Here is a 22,697-nt window from a genome sequence, read left to right on the forward strand (position 1 = left end):
GGTTGCATTCGTCCTTCTGCACTGGTGTGTGTTGTGGGTATCAGATCTGCACAGACTGCACCACTTGCTAGGTTTCTTCTGGTCACCACTAGTTCACCTGGGACATTGATAGGCCTTGTGGCCTGGCCTGCCACACTCAAAGCATTTTATCACATGCCTGCCTCTGTCACTGTTTGCATTCATCACGTTCTCTTCTTCGCGTGAGCTTTTCAACTTTCCTGATTCTTCATAGCTCATGAGTGTCATATGCTGTAGGGAGTCCACTGAGCACCATAGCAATAAGCATGCTCTCACTTATATCTTCTCGTGCTTTCTTGAGTGCTGCTACCGCTGCCTCTGCACGTATAATGTAATCGATCAACTCCTCATCACCAGCTAATCCGAGTGTCGTCAACTTCTTGTACAGAGAAATCACCCTCGGTTTACTTGCACCCAGATAATAATTTCTTAAAATATCTAACGCTTCCTTGCCTTTGTCAACTGCATCTCGATGAATAAGGGCTATACTTCTATCATCCAGCAGTTGAATCAGCTCGGCATATACTTCCTTATTCTCGTCTGCACTCGGTGATGTCTTCGTCAAGACCCCGTCTAGTTTCTTGGTAGTCAGGTAACCTTGAAATTTCGCTTCCCACACCTCGTATTTATCCCCATCTCCATCAAACACTAGCCTGTGCCTGGGCCCATAACCTGTTGCAGCTGAAGTCATCCTGATGGGTTAATATAGGCTTTAATAAAGGTGGTAATGAACGCAACCTGCTGCTGGGTGATGTTTGTATTTTTTCCCACTGAATGATAGCGCCACACATTACATTTTTGGGTAATAACAAAAAACTAAACTCTATGATGCATACAGTTATACATTTAAAATGTATATAATATTTTCTGCAATGTAATAACAAAAATTGTAAATTCTATAAACAAAATATGAATACACTTCTTTTATAACTGAACACAGATATAAGTGATGAAAGTTTGTCATCCTTATTTAACAAGTAGAAGTGAGGATCTGCATGCATTTTACACACTATGCTGTTTTGATGTGGATATTGATGGCACAGGAAAAAATTCAGTTGAACAGGACACTGTAGTTATATGTAACTCCATATTGTGTAGTAAAAGTTGACAAAGAAATATACGGTGACTCAATGATAAAAGGTGTAACATGTGAGAAAACTAAAACAGCATGAAAATATTATAATACTTCATTCTATACAAGCACATGTGGAGTACATCAAATAATGTGCTTTTCCCTTTTCAATAGCAACTGATGCTTGCAACAAAGTGATTTCCAAAACTTCTGAGATATTTTGATTTTGAGAATACAGCTCACCATGTGTAACGTGACTTTTACACCAATAACAATGAATCATCTAAGGGTACTATCTAAACTAGAGGCGTCAGATCTGGATCTGAATAAAATGTCTTTATACACTGCTGACAATGCAAGTGTGTGGCTCAATAAAAGATTTTTGCTACAGACTGCCTGGCTCATATTTTGGACAATGCAACAAGATTCTCTATATCTAAATGGAAATTGATGCTGAGAATATGGACCTCAGTGTATGGCTATTTCAGCACCTGAGCTAAAAGAGCAGCACAGTTGAAGGAATTCTGTGAACCTTTGGAGGTTGATAGCTGCAGTCTGTTCTGTCATGTTGTGACTAGATGGCTCTTTTGCCAGCTATTGACTGAATACTTCAGGGGTGCGAAGTCCTAAAAAGCTATTTCCTGAGCTGTATTCAGGCGTGATCCAAGGCATTATGTGTTATTGAAAGAATACTTAAGTGCTGGGAAGTCCTGAAAAGTTGTTTCCAGAGCTTATGTGAATAGGATTGTCCCAAGGTACTATGCAAGTGCTATGGAGATGAAAGAAATGTAAGAATCGTCAGAGATCTGTTTCCTATTCCTCAGTCACACTCTTGAATTATTCTGACAGTACTGAAGCACTAGAAGCCAAGATATTCAGCATAACTTCAGTGCTCAAGTCCCACGATGTCCCACTTGCTGCTGCCTAGTTCTTCCATTAAAATCTCCAGGCCGTGGTCTTATGAGAGGGTGCTTACGTTGTAAGTGTATATCTTCATTTTCTTCAAAGATATTTAATGTCCAATGTAAGAGACTGGTAGATGAAGCTGTAGAAAAGTAGGTAGGTGGCGAGAAATTCATTTTACGAGTTAAATGTTTTGAAAACAATTGCTGCGACGGAGTTGTGGGGTGGCATAATCTCGCTCACCGTCGCGACTTGCAAGAAAAGACCACCCGCTTGCGCGGGATCGTTTTTTTTTTTTTTTTGTGGGGGGGGGGAAGAATGTCTGTAAGAAAATGAAAAGATAGTAGTGTATAAAAGAGGGCTAATGCCACCGGGCGATTAAGCTAGCGATTAGGGGTTGGTGGTCGTGGCTCGGGAGAAGTGGACAGGGAACTCGGACGGCGGCGCCGACGCCGGGATTAGGATCACCAAAAGTTTAGAAAATGGTAGGAGGCGTAGAAGTAGAGAAAGGTGGAAAAACAGAAAAATCTTTAGTGGGAGGTAAACTGAAATGAGATGTAGTAGAAGAGAAAGTTAGAAAGGAAGCGAATTTTAGTCGAAGAAAAAGTGTAGATGTTTGTGCGTGTGTCGTGGCTATTTTCGTGAGAGGTGTGTGTATGTATCTTACGGGAAGTGAGTAGAGTTCACTTCCCGCGTGTAGAGCGCGTTCCTGATAAGCCCCAGGTAAGGCCTGAGTTCCCTGCTTTTCCCCAGGTTGGGTTTGAGATTCTGTAGAGTTGAGTCAGTGGCGGTGCGAGGGGGGGGGGGGCAGGCGGGCGGGTGTTGTATTATCTCTCTCCTTCCAACCACAACTCTGAAAGCAGAGGATTACGTGATTGGGAATTGTGTGTAAATGTCAGAAGTGTAAACTCGCTCGCCAACGTCAGCGAAGAGGCCAGCATTAGGCTGCGGGCCGGTTGGACAGAGGCGTCCCCATCCTCTCCGTCGACCAGCCTGCGATTAGATGAGGGCTCTGATTAAGAGTTGGGTTGGGCCTCTGCTAAGCCAGCGAGTAAGTGTGCGTGTGCCTCTTTTCTTCCAAGCACTACTCTGAAAACAGAGAATTACGTGATTTGGGAAATATGTGTATTTGTCTTGGTGTAAACCCGCCTGCCGACGTCAACGAAGAGGTCGGCCTGTGCCAGACCTGCAGCAGCAAAGGAGATATATCTCCTCACCACCACCGCCCGGCGAAGATTCCTGGGCGTTTGTCGGGAGAGCTGGAGTGGAGAGACGTCCGACCTCTAGGAGCGCTAAGTTGATTTTCTCACCGTCTAAGTTTGTAAACATAGCTAGGGTATCGATATTGGCGCTTATGTAACGAAATGTAAACACTAAACCATTCCGCTTCGTGACCAAGATTGTTTGCGTAACCAGTATTGCTTGAAACAGTGTAACAGTATGATTGGAGAAGGGTGGAGGAAAAAAAAAATATTGGTGCATTGGGAGAAAAGTCACGCCTTAAAGGGAGCCACTTATTTGTAACGGTCAAATTCATTGGATGAATTAAGTAGTGACGTCGGAGCAGAGTTGGCTTGATGAGTGGATTGGGGATCCCAGTGGGAGTCCTCTAGTGTACCTAATACTAAAAAGTGTAGAAGTAGCGAAGAAAATCAAGAAAACGTTTCCAAATTTTTAAACATCCTACGAGCAGCATATATTAAGTATATTAAGTAATGTCACCCCCCCCCCCACTGCCAACTGGTTTCTGGTGAGATATTTCTCTGGTGTCACCTTATTCATTATATTCGGTGGAGTCTTATATGTTGCCATGGGTTGTTTGCTTGGTTTGACTTGAGTTAATGTAAAGAGTGGAACTTAAGTCGAGTCTAGGAGTAAGTCGAGTTGCAGTTGGGAAGCAAGCCCACAACAATAAAGTGGAACGTATAGATAATTTAGGTAGATAAAAGTACGTTCCGAGGAAAGCTCTATTTGAGGCTGAATGTAAGTAAGGATGGAGGTAAGATAGAAGTCTGCACGAAAATTAAATAAACCATATTAACAAATAAAAATAAAGCTTTACTGTTTAACATTTACGATCATACACTCAAAGTACACAGGGACATTTAACATAAATACATACAAGAGAAATAACAAAGGGGCACAACAATACTAAATATACAAAAGTAATGGTATATAAGTCCAAGATTGATTAATACTATACCTGCGAACAGAACAGCAAGGCACCAATATACAGCGAGAAGTAAGTGAGGCCTGGGGTTGTGTGAGTGGGAGTCCGTGTGCGGGGGCGGACAGCCGGTTTCACCTTATGTACCCGAGGAAGGCGGGGCCAATAGTTTCATGGCAAGGTTCGAACTTGAACGTTGGGAATACGTATGATGGCTACGAGTCCTGTTCGAGGCCGTGAGTAGTAGGCGGGCGATTTGAAAGTGATTTGATTCACGGTTGGCTATAACAATGTCTATAGGGTGCCCAGTTGTCCACACCGTCATTATGACGGTACTCCCGACGTATCTATGAGGAATTTCCCTGTCTGTCATCAGGGACGTTCCAGTTAGCAGTGGGTCCTTTGTCTCATCTTTCTTATAAAACCTGTTCGATATGGGCGACTCTGCAGAGAGTTCCTCTCCATCGACATCACTTTTGTAGTCATTAAGATTCTCAAGCCTATCCACCACGTTAGATGGCAAGTAAAAGGGTAAAATACAAAAAATAGACTGCCATTATGTGTCCCGAAATCCCTGGACAGTGGAAGGGGGACGGGATAGTTGAGGGGCATGAGAATTCTCATACACTGGGAAATTGGTGAAGGGTGGTAGCTGTAGATGGGAGCCAAAGTCCAGGAAACTTGAGATCCCGGCCGGGACCACGCACGTTCCCTTCAAGCCGAGCGTGCAATTTCAAAGGAGCAGAGAAATGCTTCTCTAAGGGAGGGGAGCAAACTCGTGTAATTTACACTCCTAGGGCTAATTAAACACAACCTACTACACTGATTTTATTATGATTTAGGATGTATCCACAGTCAGTAACATGCAATTGATATTCATCTTTAATAAATGTACCATGAAAATTGTTTCACAGTGATTGACTTATCAACTAACTGGGCAAGATACAACATACGTATTTGGTTCGAGACTTCCTACCTGGCTAGCCCTACGCGCTCTAAGACCTAGCTAAAACAATAAGATGCCTCTAATTATTCCTTCGTTCTCTCCTATGATTGTGCTGCACTGACTGGTGATGTCTTCAAATGAGTGGATGCCCTCAGTTGAACATGATGCTCTCGATATTCGTTGAGCCATGCGTCACATAGGGGCGGCGGGAACAAAGTCTGTCCTTAGTCGACAGCACCGAACGCGTGTGGGGGAGGGGAATCGAACCCAACGATTTCATTTCCATGATTTCGTCAATCTCTCCTTGCTTCGTCACACTCTACAAGTCAATTTTCCTGAATACGTAAGTTCAACGCATTGGCTCACTGGAATGGGGTTGGCAATGATCCCCGACTGAACTCGTAGATTCTGATATCGGGGGACGTCACGAAGCACGTTTTCTTCTTTCTGTAAGTTCTGGGACACACGAAACACTAGTCACTGCAACACGATTGGCGATGACCAACGACGGGAATAAATGGTTCATGTTCGTGGGTATTTGTTCACTGACGAGGTGGTGAGGTCGTAAGAGGACGTCTTCCATGGGAGTGAGTGCCGCGTGCCTACTGCCACCAAGTGATACCAGCGGCACCAAGCATGAGACACAGTTCGCTGTTTTTCGGCGGGCACTTTTCCAATCGTTGAAAATTGCTAAAGGAATGCGACGCAGCGTCTGGGCAGAAGTTGAGGCAATTGTAATAGTCTTGTGAGGTAGGCACTAGTTACGAGAAAAGGACACATGGTCCTAACCAAGGTAAAACGAATTCTATAAGGTACGTTGAGCACCCCCCCCCCTCCGCGCACCTCCTCCGTGACGTCATAGGAAATTCAGAGGGGGATGGAGAGTGAGAGGTGAAAGAAAATGTAAACTTTAAAGAAAACCATCTGTATGTATGGTAAGCTTTAAAATTACACTATGATGTTCACATAATACTGAAATTACTCAGTATCACTTTCTTATCCTCAAATTATCAGTATCTGAGATATGACCGCCAGAAAAGTTATAAAAATGTTTTCCATTTTTTTATGCTATTTGTCTGCCTTAGCTACCCCTTTAATCAGAAGATGGAGCTTCCCTCCACACACTGGTGTGTGTAACTTACTGGCTCTCCCTCACCCCCCCCCCCGCTAACGTACCTTATAGTATTCGTTTTACCTTGGTCCTAACTAGCCTAGACGAGAAATGGCAAGTGCTCAGGTCCGGGGGGCTGGTTGGTAACGCAGCGGACCCTCCAACCAAAACAATGAGAAATACGATCAAATGGTAATACATAAGTACAATGTATCAATCATAATCACAAAGTACAAGGATACAAAATGTAATGTGGTGAATTAGTTAAATTACATGAGAAGTTGAGATATTTCAATTTTAACATTATAATGCCAGTGATGATTCCGATTTTGGGTCACTGCATCCAATTAGCGCTAATCTTTCACAACGTTTGCTGGGGAGAAGGGTGAACACAAATACTAAGAAGTAGTTACTGGAGGCCTTAAGACTTCCTGCAAAGGAAATGTAATAGCCGACGGGGCTGAAGACGACGGAAAATGGAAAGCTGAGTCAAAGCTCTAGGCAGTGTGTCACAACGCCAAAGTTGTGACATTATGTTCTTCTCTGAAGAGTAAACATTAATACAACATTCTTTCAGCTCTCTATTTATGCTATACGAATGCATGTTGTATGTAACATACACAGTGCGCTTGAAAAATCGCCTTCATTAAATTATATAGTTGACAAATCAATACTTCTAAGTATATTTTGTATATTTTGCAAAATGTTATATTTCCTCTCCTCATTATACATGTTTAGATAAGGCAAAATTGTCGACAATATTTAACAAAAATTATTTTGAGAATTACAAATGGCTAATTGTGCAGAGTTTGTTATGTACACTTTTTGTTTACAATCTTCTTACGGGGCTGCCACTTCGTCTTCCTCGAAACAAAAATCCAATTTCAGAAATTCACTCTACAAGTCTACATAGTATTCGATACAAACAAGTGGCATAGGAAATGCAAGCACAACCGTCGTGTAGGTAACAAGTAAGTGTTATTATGGACACTCATCAATTTTGTACATATATTTATTGTGTGGTAATGAGGCTTTTTTTTTTTCTTTGCGTGCACATGAGTGCACCCTTTAACATTTTTCGACTTTGCTTTTGGTTAGCGTACTCCTAGGATAAAGAAAAAATATATAGGCTGAATAATCGGGTACATGTATTTATTGATGTATTATTACATTTTACAAAATTATTATTTAATTGCTATATCATGTAGGTGTGCACTTCTAAAATAAATACCAGGGTATTTTCTTTATCAGTTCATGAGTTGATATCGTCTGGGTTGATGTTAGTTCCAACCAGTTTTCATGACAGTTTATTTGTAATTCATTTCAAGTGCCCGAATAACCATAACACAACAAGCTATTCCCACCGTGTGCCTTATTTTAGTCGATGATGAAACCGAGGTGGGGGGAGGGGATGAGTGTAACCTAACCTAGATATATGTAGGGATTATTATTATTATTTTTTTTTTTTCACTCAAAGATGATAAACACATTTTTTGTTTTATTTTCAGGCCTGTGACACAGGTCAGTATTTTTTTCGTTTTGACCATGGGTGCAATATAGCAATAGAAAATTTATGATTCTTGTAAATTAAAATGTATCAATGTAATATGCAATTTTTGGGCAGAACTGAAAATAAAAAATACCTTGCTACAAGCAAAAATGCTAATGAACAAGGTCGGTAGCATAGGATCTGGACGCCATCTTGTCGGCTGTCAGTTGATGCCCTCGGATCTACCGACAGTACTTCGCCAGGTACATTTTCTTGAAGGAATGTTATGGAGCAGAGATACATGCATTCCTTCAAGCTGCAAGCTGAGAGAGTGGTTGAAAAGCCCGCCAATGTCTCTCATGATGACGAGGATGAGCCGGATGATATTTAATTTGCAGGTAATGATTTATTAAACACAGGTTATATGAATTTATCATCCTTTCATTTCTTTGACATCGGCATCTATCATAACAAACATGGCATACCATTCCTCCGACACAACTTCATTACTTACGAAATCTGTTTTAGCATTTTTTTTGTTTTATATTTCCGCTCACAAAATTGCATATTACGTAGATACATTATAATTTACAAATTAATAATCAATTTTCTATTGCTGTGTTGCACCCATGGTCAAAGCCAAATTTGACCCACAGGTCTCCATTTGTCAGCGAACACGTCCCCTCCCCTACACACAGGCTGTGTGTAGGGGAGGGGAGGTGTTCCCTGACAAATGGAGACCAATAAAGGGTTAACAAAGATCAAACGAACATTGATTTCTGATATCATTGATAGTTGAGTGGGTGTACACCTCTGTGAAAATATTACCAATATTTCTCATTTCCAGTTATCTGTGTCATTGTATCCTTCATCATCTAATTTTATTATTATTATTCTCATACTTGGGTGCAAGTGTGGTGGGAAAGGGAGGAGTGGAATTGGAGGTAGAATGTAGATTGAGAGAAGTAAGTGACTTCTTAATTCTCTGTTAATTTTCACTTTACCAGTCTCTGTTTTTTCTAGTTTCTATGTTACATAATTTCATCATTTTTTCAACCATCCATTTTCTTCTTCTTCCTTTAAGCTTTTTTGGTGCAAATTGTTTGTTCTCTAAACTTGCTGTACTCTGGTTAATGCCTCTATATATTTGTATATTTTCATCATACTTCTAAAATATTAGCAAGTAATATACTTTGTATCAAAATGTTCTCGAAATAGTATAGTACCCCATAACCTAAAAACATAAATATTTTGTTGATTTATGCGTAAGATTGCTGCAAGGCACATAGATTCACACAAGTTACTTAGAACTCATTTGTACTGGATGTTTTTACTGAATAAGAATAATCCCAATTGTTCGCCTCGTTTTAGTATTTGATGGAAGGGAGCGGTGAATCCAACATATCCTAAGTGTAGGTAGAGACAGGTTAGGATACATTGATTACAAGTAATTTACTTCTCACACAGAGATATGAAAAAATCAACAATTTGTATTTTTATCTATAAGCTTCTGGTGGTACATACATACATATAACAAAGGCTTTTTCCCCCTTACATGGAGGGTAGCCAAAAAGAAAAATGCATAGAAACCACTCCCACCCATTCCATTTCCTATATATTCCACTCCCCTCCACCCTCCCTCTCATCTTGGCACCTCCTGGATGACGGGTCATCCCTGCATCCTGTCCACTGCCCTGGATCAGAAGCAGTGTCGCAAGACACAGCACATCCACAGCAAGGCTGCTTCATAAATTCGGCAACCCCCTCTCTCCGTCCCCTCATGCAGAAAAGGAGAAGACGGGGAGAAATCCCTTCAGGCTGCGTCAAATTTTTTCTCATACATACTTCCTCACCCCCCATCCCCCACCCACTCCCCCTCATGCATCACAGCATCATCCACACACAACCCTTCTCCATTCACCCCTATCTTCTATCCTCTCCCATCCTTCCTCCACAGACATTCTTCTCTTTTGTAATGCCCCTTTCACCCCATCCATCCTTCTCATCCTAGGATGCCCTTTCATATTCACTCCTTCCACCTCTGCCTTCCACACTTCTTTTACTAATCTTTCTTCACTCATTCTTTCCAAGTGTCCAAACCATCCTAATACTCTTTCATCAACCCTACCTCCCAGCTTCCTTTCCACCCCTGTTCTCCTCACCACCTCATTTCTCACTCTATCTAGCCTAGTAACCCCTATCATACTTCTCAGACATTTCATCTCAAACACATTCAAACTCCTTCTCACTTCCTCTCTTATGTTCCATGTTTCTGCTCTGTACAGTGCTGTTGGCACAATCACTCCTTCATATAACCTCCTCTTAGCATCCATTCCCAGACATCTATTTCTCATTATACTTTTTAATCCACCAAGGCATTTACTCACTTCTCTCAATGTACATTCTACCTCCACCCCCACTCCTCCCTTTCCTTCCACATTTGCACCCAGGTATCTTAAACTATCCACTTCTTCCAGTCTCTCACCCTTAATTCTCACTTCGAGCCTGCTGTCACTCTCTCCCCTTGTACATCTCGTCACCTTACTTTTGCCCACATTTAATTTCAGCTTCCTTCTCTCACACACCTTCTCAAACTCTGTCACTAACTTCCTCAATCCCTCCTCTGATCCTGCCACAAGCACAGTGTCGTCAGCAAACAACAAATGGCTCATCTCCCACTTTTCTCCATTTTCTTTAACCATCTCCAACCCCTGACCCACTACCCTTGGATGCACCTCTTGCACCACCCCATCCATGTAAAGATTGAACAGCCAGGGTGACATAACACATCCCTGAGGAAATCCCACCTATACCTCAAACCATTCAATCACTCCATTTCTAATCCTAACACAAGCTCTACTACTGTCATAAAAACTCATGACTGCTCTTAACAGCTTTCCTCCTATCCCATATATCTACAGTACCTCCCACAGGGCCTTCCTGTCTACCCAGCGGCGGCGCCAGGAATTTTTAGTTGGGGAGGCTAAGGGGGGGCTGAGCAAATTTTTGGGGGGGCTAATAGTACTATGATAATACACATATATTATCCTCATTTCAGAAGAGGAGGGGGTTAATGGTTGGGCTAGCACTGATGGCTGACAAATCCTGGCAATTAAAAATTCCACTTAATAAAATTATTTTAATGAGTGTTTTAAATTTTCAATTTGCTCATTTCAGTTGGGGGGGGGCTAATGGGGGGCTAGCCACTTTTTTTGGGGGGGCTAAAGCACCCCCCAAGCTCCCCCCTGGCGCCGCCATTGTGTCCACCCTGTCGTAAGACTTTTTTCAGATCCATAAAAGCGCAAAAAACATCCTTACCTTTTCCTATTGTTTTTTTACATATATGTCTTACCACAAAAATCTGATCTGCACAACCCCTACCTGTCCTAAACCCACACTGTTCCTCACCAATTACTCCCTCTGTTCCTCTCCTAATCCTCTCAATCTAGACCCTTCCATAAGCCTTCCCAATTACACTCAACAAGCTGATCCCTCTGAAACTACTACACCCGCACTTGTCCCCATATCCCTTGTAAAGTGGAACAATACAGGCACTCTACCCTCTCTTAAACATTAGATAACCTCACCAGCCAGTCCACTATAACTGTACCTCCTTTCTTCAGACATTCTGTATAACATCCATCCAACCCAGGTGCCTTACCTGCTCTCATCATCTTACCAGCTGCTTTCACTTCATCCTTCCCTATTTCTCCTTCATTTTCCTCACTCATCACTCTCATTTTCTTACCGCTTCCCACCGCAACTACCCTTCCCTCCCTATTCTTCGCATTTAGCAACTCCCTAAAATACTCTGCCCACCTTCCTCATACTGCCTTCTCTTCCATTATCATCTCTCCATCTGCACCTCTTACCTTTTCTTCTCTACTTGATTCGCCTCCTCTTCCTCTTTTAATTTCCTTCCCAAACATCTTTTTATTGCTTTCAAAATTTTCTATCTTACTCTTACCCCATTTCACATCTACTCTCCTCTTTGCTTTCTTTTCTTATGCTTAACTTCCCTTCTCTTTACTTTATACCTCTCATACAATCCCCTCGTCCTAATTTGTAGCCAATCTATGAATGCCTGTTTCTTCTCTTTTACACCCTTCTTTGCTTCCTCATCCCACCTCTCACTACCCTTCCTTCTATTTCCTCCCGCCCTCCTTGTTCCACACACCATCTTTGCACACCTTATGACTCCCTCCTTGAACCATCCCCATTCCTCCTCCACTCCTAGTTCTACTCTATCCTTTACTCCCTCCCATTCCTCTCTCAGCTTCTTCTCATACTCCTTCTTTTCTTTCATTTAAGCAGTTCACTCCAAGTACCTCCCTACCTTCTGCCCTTTTCCTCTTTCTCCACCTATTCTCCACTCTCAATTTACCTTCCACCAGAAAATGATCTGATATTCCCCCACTCTCTTCCCTCAGGACATGTACATCCTTAACTCTTCCTACCACACTCCTGGTCACCACTATATAGTCCATTAATGCTCTATCTGCCAGCCTTCCATCCACCACCCTCTCCCATGTGTACTTATGCTTGACTTTCTTCCTAAACACTGTATTTGCTATTATCAATTCTCAAGACACATCACCATCAATTCTCCACTATGATATTTACCTGGAACTCCATACTTCCCAATCACTGTGTCTATTGGTTCATTTCCTACCATAGCATTAATGTTTTCCAATAAAACTACATTGACATTTCTCCCTAATCCCTCTATGCACTCATTTATATCGACTCAAAAATCCTCTTTCCTCTATGCTCTTCTCACTACCAGGCCCATACGCACTTACAAAAACCTACATCTACCTTCCCAGCTTCACCTTCATCCACATCATCCTTGATGAAACCTCCTTCCACTCCACAACATGCTTACTTATCTCTTCACTTGCTAGTATAGCCACCCCTTCTCTCTCTTGTCCACTCTTGACACCTGAGTACCTCCCAGCTACACTCCCAAACTCACACTCGCCCCTTCCTGTCATTTTAGTTTTACTCAAAGCCAGCACATCCATCTTTCTTCTCACAAACATACTGCCTATCTCTTCCCTTTTACTATCATCTGTACCACATCCATGCACATTAAAAGACCCAAACTTTAGGATACTGGTTGGAAAACTCCCAGACCCTCGTATGCCTTTACTTTTTTTAGGAATGACCCCTATTGGGGCTACAGGTAGTAGGACTCCTAATCCTATCCCCCGTCCCGTTTTTTGTTGCCTTTTATGATTCGAGTGGAAAGACTTGGTGGTAGCATTCTCTTCCTCCACCAGAGGGTAGGCGAAAAAAGGAAATGGATATTCAGAAAAATTGTACAGGACAGTAACAAGGTGTTGGGGGGGGGGGCAGCGTAACGGAGGGACAGTCGTAGTATAAAAGTGTCATCATTTCCCTATGAACAGAGTTTTCCTGTATCACAGACAGACAGAATGATGTGTGGCTCTGGTCCGTAGGGGTGGCCCATATAGACCCTAAAGTATCAACTGCATGCTACTTTGCCCCTCCAACCCTGATGTTAGGGGATTGGGGGTTCACTGAAAAAAAAAGATTGCTGTAAAAATGAATAGCAGATTCTCATGAATCTCAAATGTTGATTTATGACATCCTTCGTTGTTGTTGTTGTTGTTGTGTGTGTGTGTGTAGTGATCCTAAATGAAAAATTGACATAGATTACTTATTTCTATGTTATTGTATCACACATTGTACACCAATACCTTTCTAGTGTCCTCTATCTCTTTGTAGTATTTATTCAACAACATCAGTGTTATTTGCTCAACCTTCTATTTCTTTCTTATTCCTTTAAATTTCTTTTATGATACGAGTTGTTTCTTCCCTTCCCCTACTGTATTTTGGTTAATGCCACATTTTATTTTTATATGCTTGTTTTCCTTAAAAAGTTAGATGTCAAAGTTATCAAATATTTTCTTTCAGGTCGAGGGTGAATATCATCATTTCATTGGAAAAGGCTATCCAAAGATTCCTTCAATTTGTCATGTAACAAAGAGAATCCCGTGTGGCATCTGTGACTTACCTGTCTCATGAGTTGTCTTTAATATCACGATATGATTCACACTGGAGAGAATCTTTTCCAGTGTCTTGCCTGATGCAGATTTCTCATGAATTAGTGTTCTTGAATAACGCAGTGAAATGAAGACAAAACTGATTTTTGCCAAATTTGATAAGATGTAGATGGTGGAATTATATAGAATACTGTCAGTATGTTTTTTTTTATGTACATTAAACTGTAAATACAAATAGTTATTGAAGTCTTGATTTCTGACCGTTAAAGGTCAGAAATCAAGACTTCAATAAATTTTTGTATTTACAGTTTAATTTACATAGAAAAACATACTGACAGTATTCTATATAATTCCACCATCTACATCTTATAAAATTTGGCAAAAATCAGTTTTGTCTTCATTTCATTGCGTCGTCTGCTATTCGAAACATTCCGCCCGTGCTCTTCGGGAAAGGTTCGGGGAATTCCGCGTTCGTGACGTCACAGTTGCCAAACAAACAATATTGTTATTCTGAATATCTAGACTGCGAGGCGCAATTAAAAATGATTTTTCTGAATAAATTCTTCTGTAATAGGTAAAAACTTTATTTGTATGCTTTTAAAAAGTACTTTTTCGATGATTTTTAGTGAATGGTATATCTGTTGATATCTGACCTTTAATAAATTTGTGTAAATAATGCCATAAAACCCTGTTTGATTGTTTACCAGTAATTAATCAATTGGTTTATAAATGCCATACAAACACTGGTAATTAATTTTTAAACCAAACAATTTCCAATGGTTAGTTTTCAATAGAATAGAACAATAATAGAGCACATTACTGAACTGTTATGAACAGAGTCAATGGAGCACATCGTTATTACAAAAAAAAAAAAATAGTGATCACAGACGACAGTCAATGTTTATGAAGGCGTATCATCGCTCACGAAGCCATCGAATTCCTCATCCTCTGTATCGTCATGGAAGAGGTTGTGGTATAAATCGGCCAATTCTGATGCAGTGACCTCATCCGTTTCCATTTCGATTTCGGATTCGTCCGATTCCTTTTCCGAGTCGTAGCATGCATCGAACATTGCAGGATGGCACATTTCTGATTTACGGAAACCGTTCTGAATAGTCGATTCTTTAATTTTCTTCCATGCTTGAACGACCCACATGTAATACACAAATTTAGCATTAAGGAATCAGGTACAGTTTGTAATTTGTAATTGCGAAAATGGCCGCCCGCTTGTTTTTGTTTGATCGCGACACAAGAGCATGTAAAGCGGGTAAGACAAATCCTACCTTCTCTTTGTCGTTTGTCTCGATCGTACGCGCTGTATTATGACTTTAATCAACTTTCATACGACGAATCCGGTCGGTCCCCCCCCCCACCCCACCCCACCCCGCAAATCCCCGATCCGAGAGGGCACCCAGCTAAACTAATCGTTCATTTTTTTTTTTGACTGCGTAAGAGGGCAATTTCTAACCAGAATCCACAGATGACCCGCACCTTTATATCACCCGCACCCCCGAAATTTGGCCCCTTTCTGAGGCAAAAAGCCGCGGGTCATACACTGAAAAATACAGTACACAAACGATACCTACACACTTAGAATCCAGCATGGCATTCCCTTTGTTTTACCTGTAGGGTCATTCAAGAGTGAACAAAATTCATTCTTACAGTTCAATTTATAAGGAATTTGTCCTCAATTTATGTACAAAATTTTTGAATTGTTGTCCTGGTAAAGACCCGAGCTGTTTGATCCCATGAAGCATGAGTACCTGAATCATTTTGCAGTATATGGACGACTAACTAGTCGTAGATGGCGCTCTTCACTTCATCTATTCAAATCCGTTCACTGACCTGGTTGCAGTATACATTTACTTGTAGCCAGTTGGGTTTGATTCGTAGTACAGTTTGCCAGTTTACTTGTTTGCGCCCCAGTTCGTAGTTGACCCAGTTGCAGTCTAATATGCAGTTGTCCCACTTTCATTTCCAGTTGTAGTTGTTTGATGAAGGTAGAAGCTGTTGAGCAAGTGTAGCAATTAAATTATCTTTGACAAACCTCGTGAAATGTGTAGCAGCCATGCAGTGAAGGAAGTCCACATAGTTGTGGCTGTGTGTTACAGCACTTGCAGAGTACCAGCTCCAGCAGAGGACCACATAGTTGTGGCAGTAACCATCCCAGCAGAAGACTGTAGTCATGGTAGTAGTCATTCCTGCAATTGCAGTGGAACAGCAGATTGACTGTCCAGTGATATCCTTGTAGCTGTTTCGGTTCTGTAGTGTCCCAATCAAACAGCCTTAGGGGATTATTGTCGTTATTTCTTCCAACTCCCCTTGTTTTTCTCCTTATTCAACAGCTTGGGTCTACCCTTCTAATTAATTATTAATGTTTGATGTTGATATTAGATTAAGAATTTTACCTAGTAGATTCCCATGACCTCTGTGATGTCTATCCCAGCCATTGGAGGACAGGAGCCTCCGTACCTGTGGACCACATGTGGTGGAGGACACTATTTTCACCACAACCTGTGCGATGCAGCTTTCTCAAAAAAGGAGTCTCACAAAGCATATGAGGGCTCACACAGGTCTCTCAAATGTCACATGGTGACTCAGACTGGTAAGAATCTATTCCAGTGTGATTTGTATGATGAACACTGTTCCTTCTAATCTTATCAATTCCCCCCCTCAAATAGTTTTTCTTGGCCTAATAAATTTGAATACTTGATACAATTTCAATGTTTATTATTTACCTAATGTATCAAATTCTATAAGGAAAAGGGAACAAATCAATAGAGTTTCCCACAAAGACCTACTGTTAAGGAATAACATGAGCAAAGAAAATATTGATGAAAAAATATATACTAAAAGAGCCTTATATCCCCTTCCTTCTCTCGTATCTTGCACTTCCTGAATGATGGGTCACCCCTGCATTTCACCCACTGACTTGAATCAGAAGCAGTGTTGTATGACAGCACATCCAAAGCAAGGCCGCGTCGTAAAATCAGCAATCCCCCCTTTCCATCCCCCCCATGCAGAAAAGAAAAAAGACGAGATTTTTTGGGGGGCTACGTCAATTTATTTTTCACACATAACCCATCACTCATCCACTCCCCCTCATGCATGACAGCAGAATCTATATATAACTATTCTCCATTCACCCCTATCTCCTGTCCTTCCTTAACAGACATTTCCCTCTTTCCCAATGCCCCTTTTACTTCATCCATCTCATCCTAGGTTACCCCCTCACGTGCACTCCTTCCGCCCCTGCCTTCCACACCTCTTTCACTAATCTTTCTTCACTCATTCTTTCCATGTGTCCAAACCATCCCAATACTCTTTCATCGACCCTATCTCCCAACTCCCTCTCCACCTTTCTCCTCTCACTCTATCCAACATAGTAACCCTTATCATACTTCTCAGGCACCTCTTCTCAAACACATTTAAACTTCTCTCGTCTTCTCTTCCATGTTTTTGCCCCCATACAGTGCTGTTGGCACAATCACTCCTTCATACAATCTCTTACCATCCTTTCCCAAATGTGCCTAAATGCAGCCATTTTGTCAGTCCTGGTTCGTTCTTCCCATGTGGTGTGGTCATCAAAACATATGGCCCGTAAAAGCAAAATGAATCTTGATTCACTTAGCCCAGCACGGTACAAAAGTGACACATGCAGAGGATCAAACATTTCCTTTGATGTTGTTCGTTTATTATCTTGTTTGGCTCCACTCTCTACAAGTCTGCAAGAATGCCAATGATGGCCAATATTTCATCAGAGCATGTGTGCCCACATGATCCCTTTGCTTGATTAGCATATTTTGGTGCCAAAATATCAATTCTCTGGTTGGTGTAGGTTACCACATTTAGTGCCATATCTTCTGTGATAGAAAAAACAAAATCCCTAACATACAGCATCCCTAGACTTGTCTGTTAGTCCTTGTGTGTAAGGTAAAGCTGGTTGTGTAGCTGTGGTTGTTTGTAAGGTGTCTTAGACCATAGTTTTATCAAATGTGCGAATCTGGCCAACAGACAGGTTGAAGAGGTAGCAGCTAGCATCATCAGTACTGGTGGAGGGTGTGACAGGGGATGGTGTTGGTTGTGAAGTGTGACGTGTAGACTCTGGTGGTGGTGGGTTGAGAGAAGGTGGTGGTACAGCTGCGGCTGGTGGAGCATCCTGGGAGGGCCAGTCACATTCACTATCATCAGAACTGTGGGGTCGGGGTTCATTCCAATCGTCTGGTATATAATCTGGGTCAGAGTCATCACTGGGCTCATCAGTAAGTACAGTACAACGCCTCTTGTGTTTTGGGGTAGAGGTGTAGGGGGCACGTCTAGCAGTCTGTGACAACATAAGAACATATAAGAATAAAGGAGACTGCAAGAGACCATAAGGCCTACACTAGGCAGCTCTGTATCCATCACCACCTGTCATCCCCATACATAAAGTTGTCTAATCGTTTTTTAAAACAACTGATAGTTTCAGCGCTTACTACAAGGTTACTAAGTTTATTCCATTCATCGACCACCCTATTAGTAAACCAATTCTTGCCTATTTCCTTCTTAAATCTAAATTTGTCCAGTTTATACCCATTACTGCGAGTCCTACCCTGTTGTTTTATTATGATGACCTTATTTGCTTCACCTTTGTTATAGCCTTTGATCAACTTGAAAATTTCTATTAGATCACCCCGCACTCTGCGTCTTTCCAGAGAGTGTAAGTGTAGGTGCCTAAGCCTCTCTTCGTAAGGCAAATTTCCAAGTCCATGTATCATTTTGGTCATTCTTCTCTGTACTGATTCTAGTGAATTAATGTCCATTTTGTAGGACGGAGACCAAAACTGTACCGCATAGTCAAGGATGGGTCAAACTAACGCTAGATAGAGTTTTATAATTACCTCTGTACTTCTATTCGTTACCATCCTAGCAATGAAGCCTAATGCTTTGTTAGCTTTATTTCTGGCGCTATTGCACTGCTTCCTGGTTTTAAGGTCCAGACTCACCAGAACTCCCAAGTCCCTCTCGCACTCAGATTTGTCTAAAAACGTGTTATCTAAGTTGTATCTATTTTTGGGGTTGTGTGGCCCTACATTTAACACGCTACACTTATAGATATTGAAGTTCATTTGCCATTTCATCGACCATATCAACAATTTATTAAGATTATCCTGCAGAATCTGGGCGTCGTCTCCTGACCTAATTAGGCGTCCTATTTTAGTGTCGTGTGCAAACTTACTAACATCACAATTTATCCCATCATCTAAGTCGTTTATGTACATAATGAACAATAAGGGACCCAAAACCGAGCCCTGGGAGACCCCGCTAGTAACATTGCCCCACCTAGATTTTATTCCATTTATGGTGACCCGCTGTTTTCTGTTACTAATCCAAGCTTTAATCCATTCTAACACTTTTTCTCCTATGCCATGGGCTTTAATTTGATTTAGTAGTCTCTGGTGTGGCACCTTGTCGAACGCTTTGCTAAAGTCAAGGTAAATAACATCGTAATTTTCATTGTTATCTGACGCCTTATATACTTTAGTGTAAAAGGATAGAAGATTAGTCACACATAACTTACCCTTGGAGAAACCATGCTGTGAATCACGAATTAAATTATGCCCTTCGATGTGTTCTCTGAGTCTATTTACTAATATTGATCCAAGCATTTTTCCTATAACCGATGTCAAACTGATTGGCCTGTAGTTGCATATAGACGATCTATCTCCCTTCTTAAAAACAGGAACAACGTTTGCCCGTCTCAGTTGGCTCCTGCTCCTTGTGTGGTGTGACCACTGCACTCACACCACCACTAGGTCCTGCTGTGCACTCAATCAATGTCTCTGGCGATTCAGGAGTCCCAGAGGATGGCAACACAATAGGTGGTGATGCTGTCACATGGTCCACTGTAGGGCCGAGTTGGCCACCTCCCACAGCACCCTCTTCCACAGTCCCAGTAGTGATATCGGCTTCACTTATTGAGTCTACCGTGTTATCTCCAACACATTCGAACTCCTCAGAGCTCACAAGCAATACCAGCTGTTCAACTGTATAGTATTTTGTTCGTTTCATGGCTGCCAAAAAAAAAAATGTAGCATTTCATATTGTATCATATGAGTCATGCATGTTTACGAACGCAGTGTTCATTATGACTTGAAAACACTCTCAAAACTTTTTATAAGTTATCACATAAACAGACATTATGACGTGACTTTTTTCCCTCCGATAATCTATTGTGGCATGTGGATACACTAAAACTTACCTAGGCTGTATACAAATGCAGAGTACAGATTTCAGTCTCCTCACACAGGCAGCACATTCATTACTGACGCCATAAACAATAAAAGTTGCCAAATGTCAATTCATGTGTACACCACAGCCCGCGAAAATATAACTACGCATTACGTGATTCCAAGTGGCACATATCTAGTAATCCAGGGTTAAGTGTTAAGGATGTGCATGTTCTAAGGTGAGAGATCGGAGGAATATCAGATAATTTTTTAGTGGAATGTTAGTTTCGTTGACACACTTAGTAAATTTTTCTTCTGTAGGCCCCATGCTTTGTCCTTCTCTCTAATTATTTTTCCACCATATCTTCTCTAACAAGTTAATAATATCTCTGGATGGCGTAAGCAAACTGGTCTTAAATCTTCTTGATTTTCTTCTTCACTAATTCTCTACATCGCTTTAGATAAGATACACCAGAGGACTCCCACCTGGGATACTCTTACACCCACCAAGCCCAGTCTGCTCCGACGTCACAATTTAATTCATCCAATAACTTTGAACGCTACAAACAAGTGCCACCCTTTTAGGGCGTGACTTTACCTCCTCCACCCTTTTCTCCAATCAGAAAGACTGTTTTACTTTCTCAAGCAATACTGTTTACGCAAGCACTTGTGACACAAGCAGAACAGGCTTTGTGTTCACATTCCATCACATCAGGACCTTTGATCGCCACTCCAACCAATGTTTACAAACTCTAGGTGGTAAGCGAAATCTGCAACTCTGCAACTTACAGTCGGCCATTATTTCTTAACAACCGAATATAGAACTAATATAAAATTTACATATCGTTTCACCTACCCCTCTATCTACTTCAATGTCTACCTCCATCGGCCTCTTACAGGAAGGTAAGTTGAGAGTGGAGGATAAATGGAGAAAGAGGAAAAGGACAGAAGGTAGGGAGGTGCTTAGAGTGAACTGCTTAAATAGTTTAAATATTAACATCAAAGAGGAACAGAATCAAAGCAAAAATTGGAAGTCATAGAATTATGTGTAAGGGAAAGGGAGCCACTGTAAAGGCCCACACCAGCTTTCTACTTGACAACTAGATAACAACAAGTGGGACATCGTAGGACTCAGCGAAGTCCGAATAGCGAAAGAAAAGCTGAAGCAATTACAAAATGGTCATCATCTGCTCTACAATACAAGTAAGGACAAAGAAAGATCTAGTGGAGTAGGATTCTTGATAAACCGAGAGGTTGCTGGTAACGTAGTCAAATTCAGTAGCTTATCAGACAGGGTAGCTTGGATTGTGATTAGGCTGTGTAAAAGGAACAATCTAAAAATAGTTCAGGTTTATGCGCCAAATTCACAGAGTTCAGACAATGAAACTAAATCCTTCTATGATGATTTAAGTAAGGTAATGGATCAAGAAAAGTAAGTACACGTTGGTAATAGGCAACTTTAATGCTAAAGTGGGGAAGAAGGTGGGGGATGAGTCGTACGTTGGAAATTTTGGAGTAGGTGAAAGAAATGATAAAGGCGAGATGCTAGTCAATTTTGCAGAGAACTGCAACATGAAGATAATGAACACTTTCTTCCAAAAGCGTGTAGGTCGTAAATGGACCTGGAGAAGTCCAAATGGAACAACAAAGAACGAAGTAGACTTTATATCAGGAGATGAGAGCAAGAGCGTTAAAAATGTTACGGTCATGAAGTCAACATAGGTAGTGGCCATAGAATGGTAGGCTGCACAGCTAAATTCAGTTTCAGAGCCGAGAGAAATACACTAGTTAAAAAAAAAAAAATACGCCTTGCAAAGGTTAAGGATGATAAGAAGGAATATCAGTTACAAATTAAAGATAGATTCGAAGCTCTAAGAACTAGCGAGGACACCGTGGAAGATATTAATTCGAATTTATTGAATATCATTAGGGAATAGGCAGAGAAAGTGGGAAGTACAAAAAGTATTAAAGAAAACAAATACCCCAAAGCCACAAATGACCAAATTAAAAGAAGAAGGACCATGCAAATTAAAAGAGACGAAATAGGAAGAGTAGAATTAAACAAGATTATCAACATAAGGCAGAGATTAGAGAAATAGAAGAAATTATTCGGAAAGGTAGAAGTATTAAAGGGACCGAGAGTGGACATGCTTTAGGAAGACAGCGAATTATATGTTTGAAAGATGGTAATGGAGAAATCATTATATGCAGAGACAGAATGGTAAAAAGAGTAGAAGAACTTTACCCAGAGCTTTACCCGTCCAAGACCATAGTTGAGTCATTAAATTCATCTGTAGACGTTAATAGTGTACCAGTGATTACAAAGGAAGAAGTAGAATTTGCTCTGAAGAATATGAAATGAGGAAAAGCACCTGGGGAAGATCGTAAATCGATAGATCTGTTGAAAGACGCAGGGAAAGAAGTTCATATTAAATTAGCGCAGTTGTACACTTGATGCTTACGTTAAGAGAGCGTTCCTGAATCGTGATACAATGCTATAGTGATTTTGCTTCATAAAAAAGTAGACCAAAAGGACCTCAGTAACTATCGACCAATTAGCTTGCTATCAACTGTATATAAAGTATTCTCCATGATCCTTACAAATAGACTAAGTCAAGTTTTAGATGGAAACCAACCGAGAGAACATGCTGGCTTTAGGAGCTTGCTGAAGAAATTTTCGGAAGATTGAGTTGGGAGGAGGAATTCTTGAAGATTTATGGCAAATATTTGAACCACCTAAGATTTGCGGATGA

The 22,697-nt window shown here is 41.1% G+C and overlaps 1 long non-coding RNA gene across 1 annotated transcript; it reads left to right on the top strand.

The window, feature by feature from the left end:
- The first annotated feature begins 6,297 nt into the window (after positions 1-6,297).
- Positions 6,298-13,862, top strand: LOC143031625 (uncharacterized). Its single transcript, XR_012967018.1, has 3 exons — positions 6,298-7,188; positions 7,726-8,104; positions 13,647-13,862. It is a non-coding gene; the product is annotated as an uncharacterized LOC143031625 (long non-coding RNA).
- Positions 13,863-22,697: the final 8,835 nt, after the last annotated feature.

The sequence above is a fragment of the Oratosquilla oratoria genome, chromosome 12, assembly GCF_046742065.1.
Source record: "Oratosquilla oratoria isolate Oo_2021 chromosome 12, ASM4674206v1, whole genome shotgun sequence".
Classification (NCBI taxonomy): domain Eukaryota; kingdom Metazoa; phylum Arthropoda; class Malacostraca; order Stomatopoda; family Squillidae; genus Oratosquilla; species Oratosquilla oratoria.